General features: G+C 48.1%; 1 pseudogene; it reads right to left on the bottom strand.

The window, feature by feature from the left end:
- Positions 1–583: 583 nt before the first annotated feature.
- On the bottom strand, positions 584–7618 carry LOC130684194 (vasoactive intestinal polypeptide receptor 2-like; annotated as a pseudogene).
- Positions 7619–12529: the final 4911 nt, after the last annotated feature.

Below are 12529 nucleotides of genomic sequence, written 5' to 3'. Positions count from 1 at the left end.
TCAACAAACAAAAAGCATATAATCCAATTAAAAAACGGGCAGAGGTGCTGAGTAGACAGTTCTCTAAAGAAGAAATTCAGATGGCCTACAGACACATGAAAAGATGCTCCACATCGCTTGTCATCAGAGAAATGCAAATTAAAACCACAATGAAGTATCACCTCACACCAGTAAGGATCGCTATCATTGAAAAGACAAACAACAAATGTTTCCTCCTTCAGATCTAATGAGGTGATTTTGCAAACTGGGCAAACTAATTTAGCATGCAAGGACAGTCATAACACAGTAAAAGGCAAGAGTCTGTACCCTGTCCATGGAATACGTGGTAGTTTGGAATTGGGAAAAGTGCAAAGGAGTCCAGCCGGCTTTGCATGCTTAGCCAGCCTGAGGGCCCCTTCCCTGGGGAGCCCTTCCCATAGGGGAACTCCCGCCTCCTTCTCTGGAGGGTGGGGCTGAGCCCCCAGCATTTAGGAGGAGCTTGGCTGCTCCCTCGTTCTTCTCCAGGAAGAGGAGCAGAATGGGGCCGTTTACATTGAATACAGGGTGACAGGCTTGCCCTGCCAAGTGCGACCCACCAGATAATTCATGTTTCAATGTAGAAACTATTTAGTATAATATAAATTAAAATCGGTGTTCACATAACCCACCAGGGAATGCTGTGGTCCATGGTATCTCAGCAACTATTGAAAAGAGAGAAAGAAAACCCCAATACCACCTACTCCATCTGTAAACCACGTGGTGTGTGGACTGTGGACTCACCCCCTACAGGGCGCTGCCCTCTCCTTGCGATGGAGTTACCTCCCTTTGTGTGTTTCCAGGCTGCTGGTGCCACTTGTTCTCGGTAAGAGCATAACTACTCTGCATTTACAGGTCTTTGCACAACCGCCCCCGTTGAGATGGATTCACTGTATTCCTGCCATGATGGCTTGGGGAGTGGGGACACCAATGCACATGGCAGCCATACCCAGGGATCCAGCACAGCTCCCGCTTGCTGTGGCAGACAGTAAATCCAGGGATGTTTCTCCTGAACCCCACTTCCCTCACTTTTTGAGGTCTGAATGTGTATATAGAGTAACATTTAAGATGTCTGTGCAGCAGAAGAGGCCAGCACAGCTAGAAACGTCTGACCAGAAGGCATCATTTTTAGCTGCCTAAAGGGCTGGAGGGTCCCCAACATTCCCTCTGTTGTCAAATCCAGCAGTGGGGGACAGCAGCCCCTCCCAACCAGGAAAGAGACACACCCTCAACCCCAGCTCGATCTGGTGTTGCCAATAGGATGTAAAGCCATTGGGAACCTAACCAGACCCAAACACTGACCCTAACTTTAATCCTAATCCCAACTCTAACCCTAACCATGATCCTAAACCTGACCTTAACCCTGACCCCAACCCCAACCCTTCCAGCTGACGCTCTCTGAGCCTGCCAGTGTGAGCCAGGCTAAGGCTGGAAGGACTGCCGCAGTCGGCTCAAACGGCTGCACACAGAATCACACCACATGAACACACTGTGATTATCCAAGTCCCCATTTCGGGTGGATCGTTACTGGTACTGGGTGACTTCTAGCCCTGACAGCCCCTCTCACAGTATTCACGGTGGGCACGATTGGTGCCTGGGTGGGGCCGCCACCTGCTCTGTCCAATATCTGCACTGCGTTCTGCATGTGGGACCCAGGCAGAGGTGGAGAACCATTCAGAGAGCTGCCCTCCAGCCTTTTCAGCCCATCTTCGACCCTTCACCTTCACCTTTGGCTCAGCAAACACTGCATGTGTTTTGCCCGACTCCCTATGTGAACACTGCTCCCCTCACCTAAGACCCAGATTCCTGTGACTAAATCTTCCTGGTTCATCCCACTTCCCACTCTGCAGCAAGGCTTGCCGGATCCCTACTCTCCAAACACTCCGACCCAAGGACCATCCTCCCCATGGCGCTCGCTTGTAGTCACTCATTTGCTGCTGGCTTGGCCGCACCTGAAGACACCGTTGGGGTGGGAGGTACTGTGTGGCCCTGCCCACTCCAAAGACAGAGGCATGGGCATGGCACTCACCTCGTGTCCTCTAAGGAGAGCCTGGTGGCCGCCCATACCCCCTTGCAGATGGTGGGGCCACCTGCAGAAAGACACCCGGTCATCCGCAGCCCTGGCCAGTCACTGGGGGCAGACCGGCAGGGATGACGCAGCTGTGTGTTTCATCGGCCAGGACCATTGGGGACCAGGGTTCTCTGATGATGACGTTAAACAGAACCACCTCATAAACAGAAGCCAGCTCATGCCCTGGCCTCATTAAGGTGTGAAGACGAGTGTGTCTGAAAGCTGAATGCCCACTGTGCATCAGAAGCACTCGTTCAAGTGCAGGGAGGCTGTGCTCCCGTGATGGGGCACCCCGCCCCTCACAGTGGAAGGGCTTCCTGCTCTGTCTCCCATGCACCCTTCTTCCCACCTGTCCCCCCTTTGGGCACACTCCAGGAATGTGAGTTCAGTACAGTTTTAAACCAGCTTCCTGGGTCCCAGAAATGGTAATGTGTGGCTGTTGGAGTCTCCTAGAAAAGCTCGCCCCAGTGTGACCTGAGTGCACCCTACAGGGGGAGCAGGGGTTCTCTGAGCTGAAAAGTACCCCCCAGGTCAGCAGGGAGGGGACAGGTCAGGGGTGGGAGGGCGCTGGGAAGCTTACCCCATCCAATAAGGAGGTAGGCTGTGAAGCAGCGGCCGGGGAGCATGGCCACCAGGAGGGCATGCAGGTGTAGCCCCTCGGCCAGCAGCCAGTAGAAGCTGGACATGATGCAGTCCTGGAAGAGCACCAGACTCAGCTTGCAGCCAACCTGTAGGGTCACACACCAGCATGGGCATGGCCCTGAGTGCAGCACATGGTAGGCCAAGCTGCCCCCTAGCACCACACCCACGCTGCTGTGAGTAGAGGAGAGAAAGCAGGGAGTGGATGTGCACAGCCCCCACACGTGCTGGCACCTCAGACAGCCCCAAGAGTTGTGCTCAGGGCTCCCAGCCTCCCTCCCCGCTCCCCATCCTCCACTCAATCCTCCTCCCTCTGTTCTTCCCAAGATCCACTCTTAAAAGGGATGAAAAAATAAAGGGAAAGCAAGAGAAACCAGCAATGATTTCTCCAGGAGTTTTGGAATGGTTTTCTCTGGGGAGAAAATTGCACAGGATATAAAGCATATATATTTAAATACAATCTCTCAGGCCTTCGTATAATAAAGGAACCAGGTGTCCCAACTTCACACGCAAACACTAAATTGCTGTTTTAATCATTAAATTTACTTAGGAGTTCTGAAAAAAAGGATTTTAATTTCTGTCCTCTGTTTCTGCAGCCTCCCTCCAAAATTACCGTGTGGCTGTGCTTCTGTAAGTCCATATATGTGGATACACTTTCACGTTTATGTGGATACACTGACATGTACATGTAGGCATGGACACGTGGGAAGAATATGCTTACATAATGCAGACACACATGGCGTGGATATGCTCACATGTGTGTGGGCACACACACAAGGCAGATGTAGATACTTTTATATGGCATGTGGATGTATGTTTATATCCACTTACATACATACTTGTGGGGTGCTTAAAGGGACCCTGTCAGGCTGCAAGGACTTTGGCTGGCAGCCCTCAGCCCTCCAGCCTGCCCGCCTCCCACCCAGGCCTCTGAGGAGCAGCACAGGGAAGTGGCACTGCTTACTGGGGCTGGGACCCGGAGTCCTACTGCCAGAGCCCATGGGCACAGAAATGTACGTGCTAACAGCCATGAACATGGGAAACTCACTCCATAGACTGTCAGTGGGGCAGGCATGCAGTTGGGCTAGGTGTGGACGGGGAGGCACACCCTGCCGGACCAGCAGAGGCTGCAGCTGCATGTGGCAGGTAGAGCTGCCAGCTCTCTGGCCTTTGGGAAAGTGACCCAGTTCTAAGTGTGAGTGTTCACTGCACTGCTTCCCTGCAGAGCTCCATCTGACAGAGACGAGGCGCCACACGTGAAGATGGGTGTGCCAGCAGGAACATGGTACTGAGGCTGTGCCTGCTTGGTGGGATGTCACAGCCACATGCTGGGCTGCAGTGCCAGTCAAAGGAAACACTGACACGCCCTGGGCTTGGAGGATTTCTACGATGTCCTGTTGAATAAGGAAGAGTATGCAGAAAAATGGTCTTTAAGATGATTCCATTTTCTTGGGAAAAGTGTAAATACTGTGTCTGCAACTGGTCTATTTTCTCATTCAACATCACCACACTCAAGGACCGCAGGGGCCAGGGCATGGCACTCCCAGCAAGCCTCATCCTCGGGGGCTTCAAACCACACCCCTCAGGGTTCTCTACAGCATCCCAAAGATGCGAAGGCAGAGCCTGCCCAGGCCAGTGGTGAGAGCAGCACTCCTGACCTGCCCAGCCCTGGTCTGCAAGCCCCCCAGACATGCACCAGGGAGGATGGGAGGAGCCTGCCTTGGCTAGGGCTGCCACCATGGGTCAACATCCAGTACTGTTGTTCACGTTCTCTGGAGTGTGGTTTTCCAGGGCAGTTGGATAAAAACCAGACAAACCAGAGCAGAGGATCAAGTCCAAGTGCGTGCACGGCTGGAGACCCTGGGAAATGGCAATATCCAGTTCCCTTTGTGATACAAGAGGCCCAAGTCCATGAATGGAACAGGAAAAGCCGTGTGTCTCCTGGGCTGCTGCAGGTAAGGTTTTCTGTCACACCTGGACGTGCGTGTCCACTCCAGGCCCTACGGGAATGTAAGGTGGTTCTCTGGTCCCTGGGAGCTTGGTGACATCTGTAGTTGCTGATTATGAGCAAGCAAAACAGGACATTTTTATGAATGTGTGAAATACCATTCATACAGCTATGGGGCCAGCACAGAAAGTGGGCCTCAGCACGGAGTGTGCCTGATACTGGAAGCCCCGGCTTGCACTCAGCCTGCAGCAGAGTTGTGCATCTTGGTGATTCCTGCAGGGTGGTTTCTTGGGTCCTATTCACAGCTGCTCCTCACCTGAAGACGTAGGGCTCCCACAGCACCACACAAGCCTCAGGCAGTTGGTCCTTCCAGGCATGGATGCAAACACAGGAACTGAGTCTGAAGGGTGCATGCAGTGGGCACCTCACCCGCTGTGCCCCTTTGCTCACTTCCCTTCCTCCTAACCCCTGTGTCCTTTGGGCTGTGGCCAATGTGGCAGCTCGGTGGGCCCAGGACCCTCACCCAGCCTACAGCCTGGCCCTGTGATGTACATGCTCTTCCCAGGCCAGAGATGTGGCCAGCTCAGAGCTGAGCAGCTGCGCCCCTCCTGAGCCAGGGACTCAGGCCCTCAGGGATGGCCTTGGAAGCCTGGGCTGGGGCTCAGAACATGCCCAGGGGCCCCACATGCCATGTGCTCTGGTCTCAGTGAGAATGACCTGTGTGTCCCACGCATGCCCTCTGGCAGCTGGGCGATCCCAGACAACCCTGGGCTCAGAAGCAGCCATGGCATGTAGGGCATGCAGGTGGAGGTGGTGGGTGCTGGGGGTTTCTGAAAAGGAACAGGCTTTTTCATGCCTTGGCCCATCTGCACACCCTGAGGAAAGACATCAGTGCCTCACTGGGGGACCCGCCCCAGATGCTCTACTTGGGGGGAATGCGTTTGTCTAAACCCAGCTGGGAACAGAAATATCTAAAAATCATAGATGAAAGAAAGGCTCCTTCTTCCCATCCCCATGTGGGACCCGAGTGTCCTGGCTGATGAACTCACTCAGGGCTCTGCACCCATGAAGGGGCGATGACAGGGAACAGCCTTTCTCCTCTCTGGGCACTGCTCTCACCCTGCTCATGCTCTGCACTGTTTTCCTGCTGCCCCCACCCTCCCTTCCTCTCCTGGCACAGGAATCTTGGTGGCATTTTGTGCCCTCCCCTCTGCTCCATGCTCTGGGGATGGTGAGAGGAGGCACCCCTGCCTGCTCCATCCCAGACGGTGGTCCACAGAGCTGCTGGGACTGCCCGAGCGGCCCCACAGGTGTCTCAGCTGGGCCATGGGCCTGCAGTCAGCCAGAACGCAGCCTGAGCCCAGTCAGCAATGACACGCCACGGGTGGCTGGGCTTCCCTCAGCCCCACATCCTCATTTACCAAATTTGAAAATTTCTCTATTGATGGTCGCTGGGCACCATTGACAGGGTCCACAGGCAAAGTCCAGCACAGGAAGGGGCTCCAGCCATGGTGGGGGTGGTCCCATCCACAGGGGTGGCAGAAGGCTGGTGGTGTGCCAGCAGGGCAGGTCACCCTTGGCTACCCCCCAGGTGCTGTCCCTCCCCCATCCCTTGGTGAGGAGCTGGTCAGGACTGTCCCCATGGCAGGAGAGGGTTGAGATGCAGCTCATGGTCCAAGGCCTGCTGTTCGTGGCTCTGTGACAGTTGGTGGGGGTGGCAGGCTCCTCCGAGCTTTGAGGCCATCCAGGGAAATGCTGGCAGTTCCTCAGGGGAGGCCAGCCCTTTTCATACACAGAGACTCCCCAACTTTCTGGGGTGGGATTTGTGGGCTCCTGGGTGTGACAAGAGTGCCCATGGGTTGTGAGCCGATTATCCCCCCAGACATGTTCAGCTGCAGCCTGATGGCACAGCTGATGCTCTGTGGTGTGGAAAGGGGTTTACTGTCTTAAAATCAAATCAGTCCACATTCTGTCCAGTGCAGAGCAACAGTGTGGCAAAGCCATCTGGCAGGAACATGAACCGCTCCAGCATCCTGGCTCCTTGCAGGAGAGAGGAGCCGACCTCAAGAAGCCCGATCACGTTAGGGGAAAGGCACCAGAGCCCAAATGCCTGCCAGCATCCAGAGGACACAGGAGCCACACAGCGGAGAGGAGTGAGGAGGCGGCCTGCGTGCAAGGAGCTTGATAAGCACTACACCACAGTGGGCTTGGTGTGACAACTGGGTAGCGTGCTCCCTGAGCGTGGTGGCCGGAGAACCACGGGGCAGCAGGGGCCACCCCACCACCGCCTCTGTGGGAGCTGGTGACTGACACGGGTGCCCTTGTGCCTAAGGGCTGAGCCCACACTCGCTCACAGATGTGCAGCTGGGCTCCCAGCGGGCTCAGGGCACTGATGGGAACATCTCCCACACAGAATCAGGGAGATCTGGGGACAGAACAATGGCTCTGTGCTCGTCCCTTCATGTCCGGGTTTTCCAGCCCGGAACTGCTGCTGACAAACTCTGGAATGGGGGTAGGGGGCCCAGCCAGCCACCTGCCTGTGTCACCCCCTTGTCTCATCTGCAGAGCTTGACCTACTCTGGGCCCCCACCCTATGGCCAGGCCCGTTTCTCAGGCCTGAGCTTGACCTCTTGGAGGCTGTGTACCAGCTGCAGGACTTCATCACAGGAAGTGGGGATTAGGGGAGGGGTGGGTCGCTGAGCAGGGAGGTTGGCATATTCACTGCCTACAGTCCACCCCCCACAGCAAAAGGACTCTGCCCAGATGGGTGGCCTTACCCAGGAGGACTGTTGGTCGGGGCAGTGCAGCGTGCTGCAGCTGGAGTACAGAACATTATCCTTGACCAGCACCGAGACGACTCTCAGGATGAAGGAGAGGAACAGGTTCAGGTGGCTGTGGTTGTGGGTACGTGCCGCCTCCTGGGGGAGAGATGTATTGTAACCCATTGATGCAGGGGCACTTTGACCCTAAGGCTTCCTTCTTTTTTAATGGAAGCTAATAATTATCTGACTACTCCCTAGGGTATATCAAGGATGTTTTCCGTTTTGTATTATGACAAATATTTTTGTACATGAATCTTTACCCTAATTCCTGATGAGCTCCTCAGGTCAGAGCCCTCAAACTGTACCTGAGAGTGAAAGTATGAACAGCAGGGTCTGGCCCAGGCCTGTGGGGCATGTGCACTCACTTCACTGTTTTCAGCAAAGCTCACGTCAAATGCCCTCTTACTGGACTTAAGTGTCTGTGATATCTTTCATATCAAAAAATGCTCAGAACGTTTTTTTTATAGTGCTCTTATAACACTTAAACTCTGCTTTGGAGAAGACTTAGTGAATATTCGATTTGACTTTTAATTGAGAAGTCATTAGGAAACCAGCTGTCCTACACAAATGCACTTATAGGGTCATTAAATATCAGCTCTCTAGGTTTAAGCATAGTTTAAACTTTTTGAAGAACATTAAAAAATACGTACTAAAGCAGGCTTCCTCTGTGGGTATGAAGGAGCAGCTTACTGACTGCCTTCCCACCTGGGTGGGCATGACCCTCAAAGTGGGCAGGGCTTTGGGCAGCAGCCAAGCAGTGGAGGCTGGAAGGACTGGGACCCAGGGAAGGGAAACATGTACACGCCTGCCCCCTCGCTGTCTCTCAGGCTGTCTGTCTCAGGGCTTAGGGGCCATCTAGGGAGCAAAAGCCCTGAGCTTATCACAGTGTCACTGCAAGGGATGGCAGCAGAATGAGGGGATTTCAGGGTAACATGTGAGGGGCTGCAGGTCTGGAGGAAAGGAAAACAGTCCAGAGCTCAGCAGGTGATTACCTGAGGCTTCACACTTGTTTGGGTCCCAACTTCACATGCTGGGTGAAATGAAGTGAAACCCAGGGGCTAAGAAAGTGACATGGTTGGAAGAAATTTTAGCAACTTCATTTACAGAATTCAGGGTGTTGGGTAGAGGGACTCCCAGGCTTTCACTGGAAACTCTAAAGAGCTGTGACCCAGAAACAGTGGTGAACCAGAGAGAAGCCCGTCTTCATAAAGCCTGAAATACAGACTCAGATCAACACGATCCTGACTGGTGCTCTGCCTATCTTGCTAGAAAACCTCTCTGCAGTGGGATATCATCTAAAGCCTCTGTAATTTAATTATTTGTAATTTCAATGGAAATAACTAGGCATGCCACAAACAGGACCAAATGATCAACTGTCAAGTTAAAAGGAAAAAAAATTAAAGAGTCAATTTTAGAAAGATGTCCAGAACCTGGCATTTTAATATACAGAGTGTATTAAGTATACATTGATTAATATACTCAGGTAATTATTAGCTTTTTTATTAGCAAATGGAACAAAATCAGATGGAAATTTTAAAACTTAAAAGAAAAAGCCCAAAATTAAGAATTTAAAAGCAGGGTCTAATATTAGATTAGACATGATAAATGAGAGTATCATGAATTGAAAATAGTCCAGAAGAATATGTCTAGATTAGAGGGAAACAAAATAATGGAAAATGGAGAGAATCAGTAGGAAATATATAAGAGGTGGTGAAAAAGTCGGTCATATGTGAAAATAGAGTTTCGGAAGGAGAGAAGGGAATAAAGTACAAGCAATATTTTAATAACTATTTGACAAGAACTTTTTGAAATTCTTAAAATATAGTAATAGATTAAAGAAGCCCGATTAATCCCCAAAGGAGAAATGCAAGAAAGCCACAGTGAGTCCCATGATTGTGCAGCTGTGAAAACCAAAGACAAAGAAAAAAAATATATTCAAAGCACCTGAGAAAAAAAGACCTATTCCTTCAATGGAACAATGGTGAGACTGGCAGGTGAGTTTGAGTTTTCAAAAGAAATAATGATGTACATCTTTAATGTGATGGAAGAAAATAACTGTCAATAAAGAATTAAATACTCTCAAAAATACCCTAAAATGAAGGCCAAATTAAGATGATTTCAGATAATCAAGGACAATGAGAATTCATTGCTGGTAGGATGGTGCTGAAAGAAACACTACAGGGTGGTCCTCAGGCAGCAGGAGGGTGAACCCAGATGGAAATGTGGAGACATGGGGGGCCAAGGAGCACCAGGAAAGACAGATACATGGGTGCCCTAAATAAATACTGACTTTAAAACAACAGCTGTGTCTTGTAGTATTTAAAATACATATAGAATTAAAACACATAACAATAGCACCTAAAGCATGGAGTAAATGGAGATGTATCTAAAGTCCTTAAATCACTGGAAAGTGGTGAAATGGTAACTAGAGGCTACCTCCTATGAGGCAGAGGTGCATGCCATAAATTTGGGTTGACAACTAGAAGAATAATAGAAGGTGTGACTAATGCTCTAAAAAGGGAAAACTTGCATAATAGAAATATTTGATAAATGAAAAAGAAACACAGAATGAATGCAAAAGCAGCAAAGAGCAGTCGAGACAGCAGAGAGCAAAGAGATGCAGGCGGGTCAGAACTGCAGGTTGTTAGTGAGTACTCTAAATATGGGTGTAAAGATGCTGCATGTAAAAATAAAAATAGGGTGGCAATAAAAAACAAATCCCATGGAGCTTGGAAGACACACAAATTAAATAAAAAACAGGAAAGTTCAAAATAAAAGCATACAAAACAATATGCCTTGCAAATATCAAGTGAAAGAAAGCTAACATAACCATTTTAATATCAGGTAAAGTATATTTTTAAGGCAAGGGGCACTACTAAGTATGGATGATTTAATAAGATAAAATATTAAATTAGTATGCCCCTAATAACATGACCTTAAAATACATAAAGCAAGTAGTGTAAGTTAAATAAAAAGAGAGAAACAAGTACACAATAATAGCTGGAGATTTTAAAGCAGTTACTGATAGAACAAGCAGTTAAAACAATCAGTAATGGTTTTGGAATATTAAATAATGTGATTACAAATTTGATATAAGTGACATTTGAAGCATACAAACCACTAACTGCAGAATTCACATTTTTTTCAAGTGAAAAGGAAACTTTTACCAAAATATACCACATTTTGGGTCATATGCAAGCTTCAACAAATTTCAGAGGACCAAATTCATGCAATATACTGATCACCATGAATTAAGCTAGAAATCCTTAATAAAAAGCTGAATAAAAATTAATAACTGATTGGAAATTAAGCTGTAGATTTCTATAGTCTATGAAATTAAAAATAACCACAAGAAATGTTTAGAAAAATTAGAACTAAATGATAATGGGAAACACATCTTAAAACTTGGAAAGTGGAACTACAGCAGGACTGAGAGGGAGATTTGCAGACACAGATGATGTACTTTTGACAAACAGCACTGTCAATGCTGTGAGCATCTGTCTCCAGATGCTAGAAGAAGAGCACTAAGGTAAAACCAGAGAAAGTAGAATTAAATAAATAATAAAAATAGGAGGCTAAGTTAGTAAATCAACAAACACACAAGAAAGGAATGAACAAAGTCAAAACGCTGTGCCTGGAAAACACTGATAAAATCGATAAGAGCTTAAAATAAAGATGAAAACAAGGAAAACACAAATTACCAACACCAGGAAGGTAAAAGGAGATATCAGTATAGCTCTTATGTACATTAAATGTATAATAAAAGAATATAGAAAATGTGGATTAAAAGGACAGATTCCCTGAAAAAAACAACAACTTATAATTAACTTAAGAAATAAAGAATCTGAATCATCATGTGTCTGGTTTAAAAACCTTGAATGTATTTGAATGTATTGCAACAACACGGATGGAGCTAGACGGTATTATGCTCAGTGAAATAAGCCAGGAGGAGAAAGACAAGTACCAAATGATTTCACTCATCTGTGGAGTATAAGAACAAAGGAAAAACTGAAGGAACAAAACAGCAGCAGAATCACGGAACCCAAGAATGGACTAACAGTTACCAAAGGGAAAGAGACTGGGGAGGATGGGTGGGGAGGGAGAAGTGGGGGGGAAGAAGAAAGGGGGTATTACGATTAGCATGTATAATGTGGGGGGGCACAGGGAGGGCTGTGCAACACAGAGAAGACAAGTAGTGATTTTACAGCATCTTACTACGCTGAAGGACAGTGACTAATGGGGTTTGTGGGGAGGACTTGGTGAAGGGGGGAGCTTAGTAAACATAATGTTCTTCATGTAATTGTAGATTAACGATACAAAAAAAACCTTTAATATAGAAATTAAGCCTTCCCCCTGACAATTCTCAGCCCAGATGGCTTCCTTGGTGAATTCTAGAAACTTTAAGGAAGAAATACTACCTTATCTGACCCAAACTATTCCACAGACTAGAAGACAGGGAACACTTTCTTATTCACTAGTAGGTGAGTGTAACTGTCATATGAGAGCCTAATTTTATAAGAAAGAATATGAAAGATCAAATTCACAAATGTTGGTACAAATTCCTCAACAAAATATTGGCAAATTAAACCCAGCTATATCATAAAAGGATAATACAACACACCCAAGTAAGGCAAATTTAAGGAATGAAAAAAAAGTAGATTCAATACTAGAAAATATATCTCTGAAAATTTTCACACTAAATGAACAAATGATAAAAACCATCTACTCATCTCAATATATGTAGAAAAGTCATAAAATTCAACACCTATTCATGATTAAAAACTGAGATACCTGGGATTGAAACCAAAACAAAATGGGCCTTGACCCCTGCCTCATACCACACACAACAAACTATAGGTGTATCATAGACCTCCACATAGAAAGTTAAACGATAAAATATCTAGATGGTAACAAAGGGGAATATGGCAAAGATTTCTTAAATAGGCCTCAGGAGGCACTGACCAAAAACACAGATGACAAACGGGCTTCATTAAAATTAAGAACTTTTGTTGATCAAAGGCTCACCAAGTTAGT

This window comes from Manis pentadactyla, chromosome 6 (genome assembly GCF_030020395.1).
Source record: "Manis pentadactyla isolate mManPen7 chromosome 6, mManPen7.hap1, whole genome shotgun sequence".
In the NCBI taxonomy this organism is placed as follows: domain Eukaryota; kingdom Metazoa; phylum Chordata; class Mammalia; order Pholidota; family Manidae; genus Manis; species Manis pentadactyla.
The sequence above is the reverse complement of the archived record's forward strand: the minus strand, read 5'-3'. Positions and strand labels throughout refer to the sequence as shown.